Source organism: Oryzias melastigma, linkage group LG3 (assembly GCF_002922805.2).
Source record: "Oryzias melastigma strain HK-1 linkage group LG3, ASM292280v2, whole genome shotgun sequence".
Classification (NCBI taxonomy): Eukaryota; Metazoa; Chordata; class Actinopteri; order Beloniformes; family Adrianichthyidae; genus Oryzias; species Oryzias melastigma.
Window position 1 is genome coordinate 10,717,164 of NC_050514.1, and position 12,352 is coordinate 10,729,515.

The following is a 12,352-nucleotide window of genomic DNA, read 5'->3' on the forward strand; positions in this document are numbered from 1 at the left end:
TTTCCTAGTGACATCTTTTAGTCCTTCTTCACAACAATTTGAGTAAAAAAATACAATTTTGATCTTAATTTTATTTACATTTTATTAATATTATTATTTAGTTTTAGTTCTTCATGCCTCTGTTTGGTGCAGTGTGATTCATTTGTTGTCCTTCTTTCCCACTCTCCCTCCAGGACAGTGGGAGAGATTCCAGATTCCAGTTATCTCTTCGGTGCCGTTGTTGGCCGTGGACCCCCCCCTCTGGGTTTGCCTGTCCCCCAGCTCCATCTGGATGAAGGTGTATGTACAGTATTGTAGAGTTAGGTAAGTGAGTCCTGGGAGATGACCCCTCCTTCACGTGGACTTCCATGAGGTTTCTCCCTTTTTTTTTTTTCTTTCCCATAATCTGAGTTTTTAAGGAGTTTTTCCTCACCGAGAAAAACTCATTACTGGTGTCAAGCCCATTAAGACAACTGGGATGTAATATTGGACTATATAAAAAAAAAGAATTGAAAATATGTCCTCCACCATGAGAAAAATACTACAAGAATACGTTAAAAACAACAAACACACATTTTCATTGCAGTGGGTCTTTATAAAACAATGCTATTGAGTTTTCAACTACAATTTTAAAAATATGCCACAAAAAAATCTTACCATCAGGTGGAATGACGTGAATCGGACATTCACATTCATGGGAAAGCTCTGAAAGTCCCAGAAGCTTGATCACACATGAAATCATTTTTAGCTGAAAAATTGAAGCTGGTGAGTGAGTGATGGGATGAACAAAAAGGACAGTCATGTGGTGTTTGAAGAACAGACAGAGAAAGAAGAGCTGGCATGAGGTGAGACTGCAGCTTTGGTTCATCACCAGTATAAACAGTTAGCCGCGTATGGATTAACAAGCGAAGCAGATTCACCAACAAGTACATGTGTGTGCGCTCGTCTGTGTATTAGTGCTAAAATTGGCAAGGTTAACCAGAAGGGCTATCGTCTGATTTAGCAACACAAACACAGCAGCTAATGCATGTGTCAAAAAGGCGCCAACTTCACTTTAATAATTACCTCATTTCCATATTTTACTTGCAGCACTACCTTTGTGGGGGTTGTGGGCGTTCCTCATTCCAATTTTTGTAAAAATTAGATCAAAAGGTAACAAAGTGATTAGTTGTTTTGGAGCAGCTACCCTTCTGACATACTGACTTAGATTGCACAGATTCTATATTTAACAGCCAACATACAAAAAACAACTTTCTGTGTCAAGGGCAACAAGCAGTTAATCATGGGTGCATCCTTTTGGATCAAATTAACTTAATTAGAGGCACATCCCTGTGCTGCGTTTGATCTTCTTGGCCTGCATATATATGAGTCTACAGAAGCTTTTTTTTCCTTTTTAAACAAGCAATAATTAGTAAAAATCGGTTTAGGGTTGCAGCAATGGGGATACGAATAAAAATAAAATAAAATAGGTAAATTCAGTCATGAAGACTTTGACCTATATTCTGCAGGACTGAGCTTCTCTTTCCTGAAATTGTGAAATATTTATTATTCCACTGGTGTAAGACGGTCTCTCTTCCTCAGTGCAGAAGGATTTAGTTTTGTCATTTTGATTCTCACATCCAAAGTGCCCCAGAAAGCTGATATTGATTTTTTATTTTGAATGAGAGTCTGCACTTGCAGTGCCCATTCTTATTCAGCCTGCTCGCCTTGCTTGCCTACCTGCCACACCCATATCTGCAGCCTGGAGCCAGGGCAAGAGCAGCAGGACAGAGCTGAGCCGTGGTGAACTGCAGCCGTGTGAGGCCAGACTAAGAATATAGGCCATTTAGCGGGGTAGATGAAAGATGCATAGCTAAGTCTGCCAGGGTGGAAGCAGGGTGGGGATGGAGTAAATATAGAGATGCTTCCAAATGCAAAGGCAGTTTAGATGACCACAGGGAGGGATGGAAGAGGGCATGTGGAGGGTACATGCAGAAGGGAGGATGGAGGACAGGAATGCAGGAACATTCGTGCAGGGAGAGTTCTGGGTGGAGTATGTGTTGTGGGTTAGAAGACTCAAAGAAGCACCAGTGTGTTCAGAGTCTGTGGGGACCAGCATTGGATTCAGTTTTTTTTTTCTTTTTTCGAAGAGGAAATACAAAAAGCAGACTGCTTTCCTTGAAGCAGCTGCAGCTGGCACACAATATCATCCTCTGTTTGCCTGTAGCTGGTGGGGATGAGGAGACGAGTATAGATCACGCTCAAAAAAACATTTATTTTTCCGTTTTTTTTTTTTTTTTAACAGCTCAGACCGATTTTCATCACTATTCCTAAACTATTTTTGTCACACCTTAAAACAATGTAAAAACAACCAACATCTCAATTATTTTAGTATAACACTCTAAAAAGTGATGTTTAAAAATAGCAGTTTTTATCAATTACATTTTTAGGTTAAGTAAACCATCAACTCAAACTTTAATTTGATGAAACCCAACAATTTTATATGTAACAAATTACAGAACATTTCTTAATTAATCCAGTGTTTCTTTTTTCAGTGTACTTACATAAAACTATTCTTTTTTTCATCCTCATGGCTTCAGAAAAGTCTTCAAAAAAATTGTCTTATACTTGCAAAATGAGCTACTGCTTTCCAAATATTTTCAGATTTTTTTGTTTTTTCCACATTTTCTGGATAACCTTAGAATACTTGAAGGAAATCTGATAGCATAAATGTTGAATAAAACAGTGTGGTGACTGAAGACAGATGCACAGCAGCAGCAGCCTGCCAGTCTTTGAAAAGCACTTAAAATACTCACAACCTCTTTAATGTTGCATTATATTACAGATCTCCTTCAGTTTGACTTCTATTAGGAGCATCATCTTCATTACATCATCCTACAGAGCAATGGGATGATGAAACATCATTGGTTTCGAGAAAATTGAGGTTTTGGTCAAAGAAAATATTTATTTATGCTTAGTTGCCAAAATGAACGGGTTAGGTTAAGGAAAATAGTTGGTTTGGGCAGCCAAAAGCCGCAGTAAAAACGGCTTTCCACTCTAATTTGAGAGGATCAGTTGGAGCTCTGTGTTGTTTGTGCTTTATCCAGTTGCCTCATTACAAATCAGCACCCTGCACAATTTTTGGTTACGTTGAATTTAGGTCAAACTCAATTTCTGGTCACGCTGTACAAGAAAGTATTCACAAGTCGGTTACAGGTGTTTTAAAAAGAAACATTCAACGCATTAAAATCAGTAATCTAATAAAAATTCAAAATGAATTTGGAAGGCACAAACACACAAAACACATAAAAATGACTTTCTTCACATTTGTTTCCAAGCGGCTTTACAGAAAAAAGCTTTTATTGACCCAGTACACTTCTAGACATGCAAAGTGTTTGGATTCCTTTTACTAATTGTTCTTACCTTTCTATTTTTTAAATCAAATTAAACTTTATTAAAAAAAGAAAAACATATTTAATTTGCTCCCATTGCAGTTCTGAGATTGATTATGCATGTCTGGGAGATACATTAGAGCACATCATTTCAAATTGATAAAACTAATATCCTTGTTGTTGTTTTTTGTTTTAATCTCCGTAAAGTCACCAAATTTGACTTAATTTAGACCCATCTCCCCAGCTTAGTGGCCTTGTGGTAGAGTGTCCACCCGGTGACTGGGAGGTAATGAGTTCAAATCCAGGCTGGGTCGTACCAAAGACTCTAAAAATGGGACCCAGTGCCTCCCTGCTTGACACTCAGCATCAAGGGTTGGATTGGGGGGGGCTGAACCACCGAATGGTTCCCAAACACCACTCTGTCTGTAGCTCACCGCTTCCCCAGGGGATGGGTCAAATGCGGAGAACAAATTTCACTCAATTTGTTGGAACTTTGTTAATTTCTAAAGTATTTTGTGTTGTCATTTTATGCAAAAGTTAAACTTAAATTAAAAGGTGAATGCATAAAAGTTAGACTATACTTTATTTTTTTTCTTTTAAGAGATACAAAAGCTTGGCTAAACTTTTATTGAGACAACTATCAAGCACACTTAGTCAATCACTAATGAGAGACAGTTTCTCTAAAGATTTCTGTCAAATTGTCTTCTTTCCATAGACAAAAAAGTTCGGGTGGTGCTAAAATCCAGCACTTTCTGTTCATTCTCCTCATTTAAAACCATTAAACTCATTAGACGGTGAAATAGTATCCCTCATTGCCTTTTGCCAATTAGTACCATCAAATGAAACTTCTAATGACTTGTAGAGTAGAGATTATTTTCTTTATGATTCTCATTGATTCTATTACCAGCTGCCCCCACTATTGAAACAACAATGGGACCAGACAATGAGGCTGGAAAGCTGCAGTGTGATGACCCAAACACTTTCTACAATTACACACAGCCCTTCTGTTCTCCGAGAGGACATTCAGAGAGAAAGCATGAGCTGGCAGCAGCAAGGTAGGGAGGTGGACTGAGCAAAGGTACTGAAACAAAAATGTGTTGTAAGCTAGAACTGGTGACAAGCCCTGAAACCCCAGCTTGGTTTGGGATGTTAGACAATGGGAGAGCCAACATGTTAACTGCATTTTTTGTGTCGGCTTCTCGGATGCCTCAGATCGGATCATTGTTGCCCACGTATAACTCTTAACAACAATTTTATGCTTTAATGTAGCCTGTAACAGCTGAGTTAAGCTGCAGTATGATCCATAGCAGCTGTGTTAGGCTGCTGCATGATGCATAACGACTGTGACCCATAAGAGTTGTGTTATGCTGCAGTATGGTGCACACCAGCTGTGTCATGTCTCACCAGCTGCATCATACCTCTGTTTGGGGCAGTGTGATTCATGTGTTGTCCCTCTTTCCAACTCCCATCTGGGTGAGCGAGAGAGATTCCAGATTTCAGGTGGCTTGTCTGCGCTCCTGTTCTTGGCAGTGGACCTCGCCTCTGGCTCGGCTCGTCCCTCCGTGTTGTGATATTAGTCTATTTAAATAAAATTGAATTGAATTAATGCCGTAACATCAATAATAGCTTATAATAATTATAATAGCTGAGTTGTTCTGCCACTTAAACTCTAAAAGTAACACTACAGTTTTTCTGCAGCCTGTGTGTGTTGCTTATTGCCGTTGATGAATCACTGAATGTATTCCTTTTGTAACAACTATTGATGTTTTTTGTCCTGTTTTATGGATCCTGTGAAGAACAGGAACTCTTTAAAACTTAGGACAGGGGTATTCAAATCCAGGCCTCGAGGGCCGGTGTCCTACATGTTTTCCAACCAATCTTCCATTGAAGCTCCTTATTGGCTGCTAATTTCCAGGATCAGGTATGTTTAGCCAATAAGGAGCTTCAATGGAAGGTTGGTTGGAAAACATGTAGGACACCGGCCCTCGAGGCCTGGATTTGAATACCCCTGACTTAGGAAGATGACCAAAATCCCAAAAATAACTAATTTTTTTCTTGTTTTAAACTTTATTTGTGTAGTAATTGGAAAAATACTCCTGTTATTAAATGAACAAAAGGCAATTTTTCCACAAAAAAACACAGTTTTGACCACATTCTATTTTATTTTAATTTACGATAGCTTTAAAGTTAATGCAGGTCACCTCAGGCCTGCTCACCTTTAAGCTTTGTTGGTCCCAGCTTGCCCTTCTACTCAAAGGAATTCCTGACTGCAGACAGCCGCTACTTCCAGTAATTGGACTATGTTTGCAATGTCTTAAAGAGGTCTCAATCCAACTGCTTTGACTTTTAATGTCTACTTAAAGCATAAGCAGATTAACAACTTTTCGCTGTCATTGATATTGTTGAAGTGTTTTTTGGCTCACTCTTATCACAACTTTTGATGACACCGTCTCTCATTGATTACCCTTCGTTTAGTCTCATAATGTCAGAATGCTTTGTATTGTCGTACACAAAAGCAAGAATCTGGTAATCCACCAACAGCAGGGGAGTAAAAGTAGAAGGAATTATGGTCTCAGTTGTCTCTTGAATTCTCAACAACTTTGTAAAATAGCCACAAAAATTGACAAACCAACAGTCTGAGCTACCATGATCCTGAAAAATGTTGTCAATTCAACTTTCCAGCCCTACAATTTCAGTGAATTACTTAGCATAAAATATTTAAAAGACAAAACAAATGCTCTCATTATCTAAAAGGTGCCACCATTTCTCCCCGCAGTCAGACACATTACCTATTTAAGTGGTGTTTTATTCTATTTAGCTTGGAAAGTCTGACAAAGGAACAGACATTTCACTTTCATTTTGGTCAAATTACTCCTAATTATGTTGTTAGGGCTACCTGAAGAGAGCAAGAGAGTCAGGGGCCAAGCTAGTGTGTGCGGGGGGAGACCAGGAGGCAGAAGGCTGACTTTGTGACTCCAAAGGAAAGAGCAAAATAGTGTGGACAGACTTGCAGCTTGACATGTTTGTGGTATGCAGAGGTGAGAAGGGCATACAAGTAAGAGCCCATGGAGAGGGGTTAGGGAAGGGTCTGTCTAGGAATGATTAAATGTGAAGGGTCAATGCTGAGTGTGGAGCAGTGCCTGCTGACAGAGACAGCCTGTCTGTCTCTTCTGCACCAGGGTCTTTGGGAGGACAAGGAGACTTAGCCGCTGGTCTCGGCGACAGACAGTGAGAAAAGACGCAAAGGAAAGTCAATCCAAATTCATTTATCCCAATCTTGTTCCATGAGCTTGTTTAAACCAAGAAAACCACCACTTTGCTAGATATCAAAGGTTGGAATCACTGATAGTTATATTTATCAGAAGAAAACTCACAAAAAAACTCCAAAAAGATCCCTGTTATTAATGCCTGATTCCAGCAATGAAAGATGATCCTGCAGTTATGTTTAGGCCATGATGGATGCGTTGCATTTTCTAATCTGGTTAGTCTAAAATTAAGTTACACAACATGTGGTACGCAGACACGGCACCATTTCTACACCGAGATTAGCACCTGATTTTTAAAACATGCGTCATCCCAGTCTGTAAAATGCTAACTCACTATATTCCAGTTGCCAAAAACAGCCTGATTACCTGCAGTTGTCTGTACCAATAATCCTGGAGATCTACCAACCTGCTTGTTTTCCAGCTTCCCCCACCCTTTTTGCTTCTGATGAGCTAAAAAACAACATGTGTTTCTAAAACTTTGCAAGGTTTAAAGTTGATTTTTTTAGTGTGTCACTGGGTGCATTTGGATGCTCTTAAGTAACATGGCTCCTGTGGGAAAGTTGATGTCTTGAGAAATCAGCTTATGGGTTTACATGCACAGCAGGTTTCGCTTCTCTCTTTTAACCTCTGGGTACAGCAGCCTTTCCTAAAGTTGGTTCATGCTCTGCAACACACATGTTGAGTGAGTTTGTGTCAGCTGTCTCTAGAGTGAGGCAAACGTCTTTTTCATCTGAAGATTTCACATTTCTCGAAGCAGAGAAATCCTCCCACTGCTGCAAACGTCAGGTAGTCTGAGCACAGAGGGGATTCAACAACAACATCGACAGCGCCAAATTACAACAGACATTTGGTGATTTCTCTCCACAAAATATTGTATATTTGAATGACCTTTACCCTTTTTATTATACAAGTATTTACAGGTCTTTGCAGTAATCTCCAGCTGTTCTTTAAAGAGAAGATTTTTCGAAAAGCAGTATATCTATCCTTTCTGCGCTCTGGTTTCCTCCTCCCAACGACAAACTTGTTTCTAGGGTTGATTGGAAATGCTAAATTGTCTCTCATTCCATGTTCACACCAGGCATGAGATGTGCGTTCAAGAACACGCTAAAATGATATTGAGACATGTCCACCACCTACAGATGGAAGAGGCTTGATATAAAATGTCAAATTTTTCAACTTTCTCAAATCTTGCTCCAGACTTTTTCATTCACAGTTCCACTCCAATATATGAAAGACTCCGTGTCAAGTAATTCCAGCCGAGCACAAACCACAAATATGATTTTTCTCATCCATGTTCAATTTTCAAACGGTTGGCAATTTAAGGGTAAATTCTGTGAATTAAAAGGGACAACATTCATTCATCACTAACAAAGTAGAGTTTCTGATTGGTCAAAGTTTGACATGGTTTAAATTACAACACGTGTTCAATGGCCACACATTTTTTAGTCCTGAAAACGGTCAAAAAACGTGCACAGCCAGAACGCAAGAGTTTTAAATGCGAAAGCTCAAAACGTTCATAGACATGCATCACGGTTACTGCAGGGCCTTAAAAAGTCTTAAAGCACTGAATTTATGACTTTGGAAATAATACCTTAAAAAGCCTTTAAAAAATCTTGAATTTGAAATAAACAGCCAGTTGTTATGCACCAATGTGCTGAATGCTCACCGCCGCTTTGAAAAAGAACAAAAATAAGAACTCTAAAGAATCACAGCACTGACCACACACCATAAGATAAGAGGCTACAGTTGGGAATACATTAATAAAAAAAGGAAATTATTAATATAATAGAAAATAGCTCTAAATGCATTAAAAAGTCTTAAATTTAACTTGATGAAGGAACCCTGATATGTATTTACATACCTGTGTACATTAACACAGACTTATCATTGGAAGCGCTTGAACAGGTGTTGCCAAAAGTGATGTGATCGTAGCTTCAGGTGTGAATGTGAACTGATGAGCTGTTCAGGGTGTACTCCGACTTCACCCGACAGTAGAAGGAGTAGACTCCAACTTACCTGGGACCCTGGATTGGAATGAATCCATTTAAAAGAGGAGTGACTAGTGAATAGTTGTCATGATCACCCTGGAGGACAGAGTTCAATGTAGAGATATGTCAGAGATGGATTCAAAGAAAATCGTAAACAGGACTGCAAGATTTAATTCAATTCAATTCAATTCAATTCAATTTTATTTATATAGCCCAATATCACAAATTCAATTTGCCTCATTGGGCTTCATGCCTGTAGTTTTAACAGATGCACAGATGGAGTCATAAAATATGCACAATAGGTAAAAACTAAACAGACTATAAAGAACGGTCATCCCTGTCCTTAGACCCTCCCTCGCGGTAAGGAAAAACTCCTAAAAAAACCTGAGTCAGGAAAAAAAGAAGAAACCTTAGGGATTCCCACATGAGGGAGAGATCCCATCCCAGGACGGACAGGCGATACCAGAACGGTTAAAGAAAAGTTAGCTGCTAAAACTGCATATATGAGTAGAGTTCATTCATATAGAGCTGAGGGACGAGTGATGATTAAAAAAAAAAAAAAAAGAAAAGTGAACTGTTGTCTAGCAGCCATGTGTGCAATAAGAAATCTCACTTTTTTGCAAAGTGTGAGTCAGCCTTTAGAGAAAGGACATACCCCTGGCAGAAAATTGCCTCTGGAATTTGGGTTGTTCCAATCCCCCACTCTGTCCATGAAAACCAGGTTATTGGTTTGCATAACATTTGGGAAACCAGGTTAATTAAGAAAGCTAATCATAACCCAGATCTCAGTGCATACTGACAAATACTGTGTCTCCAAAGATCTCGTGTTCTTTTGCTTGTTTAAGTAGCAGCTTTTCATTGTACTTACTCCATCCATTCATACACCAGTTATTTTCTTTCTTAATAATTGTTATTCATATATTAATAATAAAAAACACTGTCACACCAACATCTGATTTAAAGGTTGCCACTATATCGTACAATCAAGAAAGAATAAAACTATTTTTGATGGTTCTCACATCTGTTTCTGAGGAGAAACGTGTACGTGTACGTGTGTTCCCACAAGCCATCTATATTTCATTTTTCATTTTATAATGTCGGTTAAACAGTGTTTAATTTGTAGTAACGACAGTTTCATGAGCACAAGTAAAGGAACATAAACGACAAAGACAGTAACCATTACCTCATCTGCCCTCCACGATGACAAACATATCGGTCTGGGACAGAAGCCAAACGGTAAAAGACCCAGAATCTGGCAACTGCTCTAAATAATTGATGGCAATCATAATGATTTTTCCATGTATTACTTTGATGATTCCAGAAACAAATGATGGTTTGTTATGTATTCTACATAAAATGTGTGCTACTAAGATGGATTGGTTTGGGGAGTTTTAATCTAAAATTAAGACACATTGTGCAAACTAAAACTAATAAACAAATTTTCTTGTGTGCCATCTGCCACACTGTTGGCGGGGTCACTGTCAATTGAATCAGTGTTATTTGTATGCTTCTTTGTGCAGCCGTCTGAGAATAGCTAAGTACATTATGGACAAAGCCTGTGGGTGTGTCCGCCTCCCTTTCTGTCTCGCCATCTCCTTGTTTTTGTCTGTTTCCTGTTCTTTCTCATAAACACAATCTAAATGCAGAGGAGACTAAGCAGATTAGCCATTGCAGTGACCGATCAGTTCCTGCTATGTGCCGATAGGCTTTCTGTCTTCTCCTGTTCAAACAAGCTCTGATCCGAACCTCTAGCAGGCTGCCTTGTTTAAACACATCAAGTTCTACATTAGTGAAACGACAAACACAGATTTAGTCTGTGCATGCGAGTTAAGGGGCAGCGTAATCATTGTTGATCAAGATGGGAGCAGCATGTAGAAATCACTTTTATTCGTGTTGTTTTTTTAATCCATTGGCTTTTTTTAAACTAAGGAAAAATGCAGTTATACTATATATTTAATTTTCTCAGAGCTACATCATATGATGAATTAGCTTTGAAGTATGTGATGGTTTATGGGAGACAACAGAGATATTTTTGTGTGGGATGGACTGACATTCGAACCTGGGGCACTTAAAAGTTGAAGAGGCCTGAGTTCAGAATCATCCCTCTCACACACCAGTACATCCTGCACACTCAGACAAGGATCGTTCCTCTGTGTGCTAATCCCTCTGTGCTCGGTGGTTCAATTCCAGTGAGGTTAATTAGAGCTAATCAGGGAGAACTGCTGTTTTGCCACAGAGCAAACTCTAATTTGTTTCTGCTGAACTTTTTACTCCTTACAGGCACTTTTTCTTGTCTTGTATTTCATCTTTGTGTGTGTGTTTGTGTTTGGGTGTGAGAGAGCAAAATACAGTGTGTTAGTGGAATACAAATACATTGAGGCGACAGTAGCCTTGAACTTGCTCAAGGGAAACCTCTCTTTCTTTTCTAGAGGACTTTTCCTGTTCTTGTGTGAGCTAACTCATCATAATACATTGCACATTTCGAAGAAGTATTATTCACATGCAAGTAACAAGCACATAGTCAGATCTTAGAAAAATTCAAGTTCTGAATGAATTTCATTTCAAAATCAGACAGTAAAAAATTGGAACTTTTGTAATAAAAACAGAGAATTTGGATGTACTTCAAATTTGAAAAAAAAAAATTCAACATGTTATTGAATTTAAACCATCACCACAATGTGAAAGCAGTTTACTCTGTAGCACCTACTATAAAATAGAATGAGATGCTCAAGGCCAAGTCTTATTTATATTATTTTAACCGTTACTATTTTGTCTCATTCAGAACCTCTGATGTCAGCAGTAGTTTGTAATGTGAATGGAAAATTTGGTGCATAAAAAGAAACGGTTTTCTTTTATCTTTAGTCAGTTTTCGGTCATTCAAAAAAGAAGGAATCAATTCAAAGTTGAATACTGGGTTCAAAGAGCCATATAAATAACCTTTTGTTCATAATAGTTGCTAATTTCCAGACAAAGTAGAACTGCTGCCTGACATGAGCTGCTCCATCAGTATCCCCTAAAACACTGTAACTTAATCAAGTTTTAACTTTATTTATTTAGTCAGAAATAGATGACTGTACATGTTGTTTTTTTTTGGCTTTTTTAGGCTCAGCAAAACTTTGGAAAAAAGTTAGATCTTTTATGAGTTAAAAGCACATATTATTTTATGCTGCACAACATTGGATACTAGCTGCCCAGAACTGCATTGATATATATGATCCTGTTTGTCACAGAGGTTCTGTCAAGCGTAAAAAAAAAAATAAAAAAATGAGTTTCTTTTTATATGTTTGCTTTTGTTCATGCCAAAAATTAGACATATATCATATTTATTTAGAAACAAAAAATAAAAAGGTCAGGAATGGAAATCCACATTTTTTAAAGGCAAAAGTAAGACTGCGGCTCCTTCAAGGTTTTGATCAGTAGAAAACAAGCCCAAATGGCTCTTTTACTGGTAAAGTTGCCGACCCCTTTTGTGGGGGATCAATTGCCATATTTAAAGTCCCATTCCAACTATATTTTTTTTCAATTGTAAATGTGTTCCTAGTGGTCATTAAATTATAATTATGCGGTTTTTAGCCAAAATCAAAAAGACTGTTATTTTTTTAACTACATTTTCTGCAGCGCAGCATAAGCTTATCAGAAATTCTCACTTAGTTCGGAGGAATGATGGCATGGAAGCTAACTCCGGTAATTTCCCAGCATGCTTTTATTTACACTCTCTCCTGCTAGCTTATAGCACCTCACAAGCTCA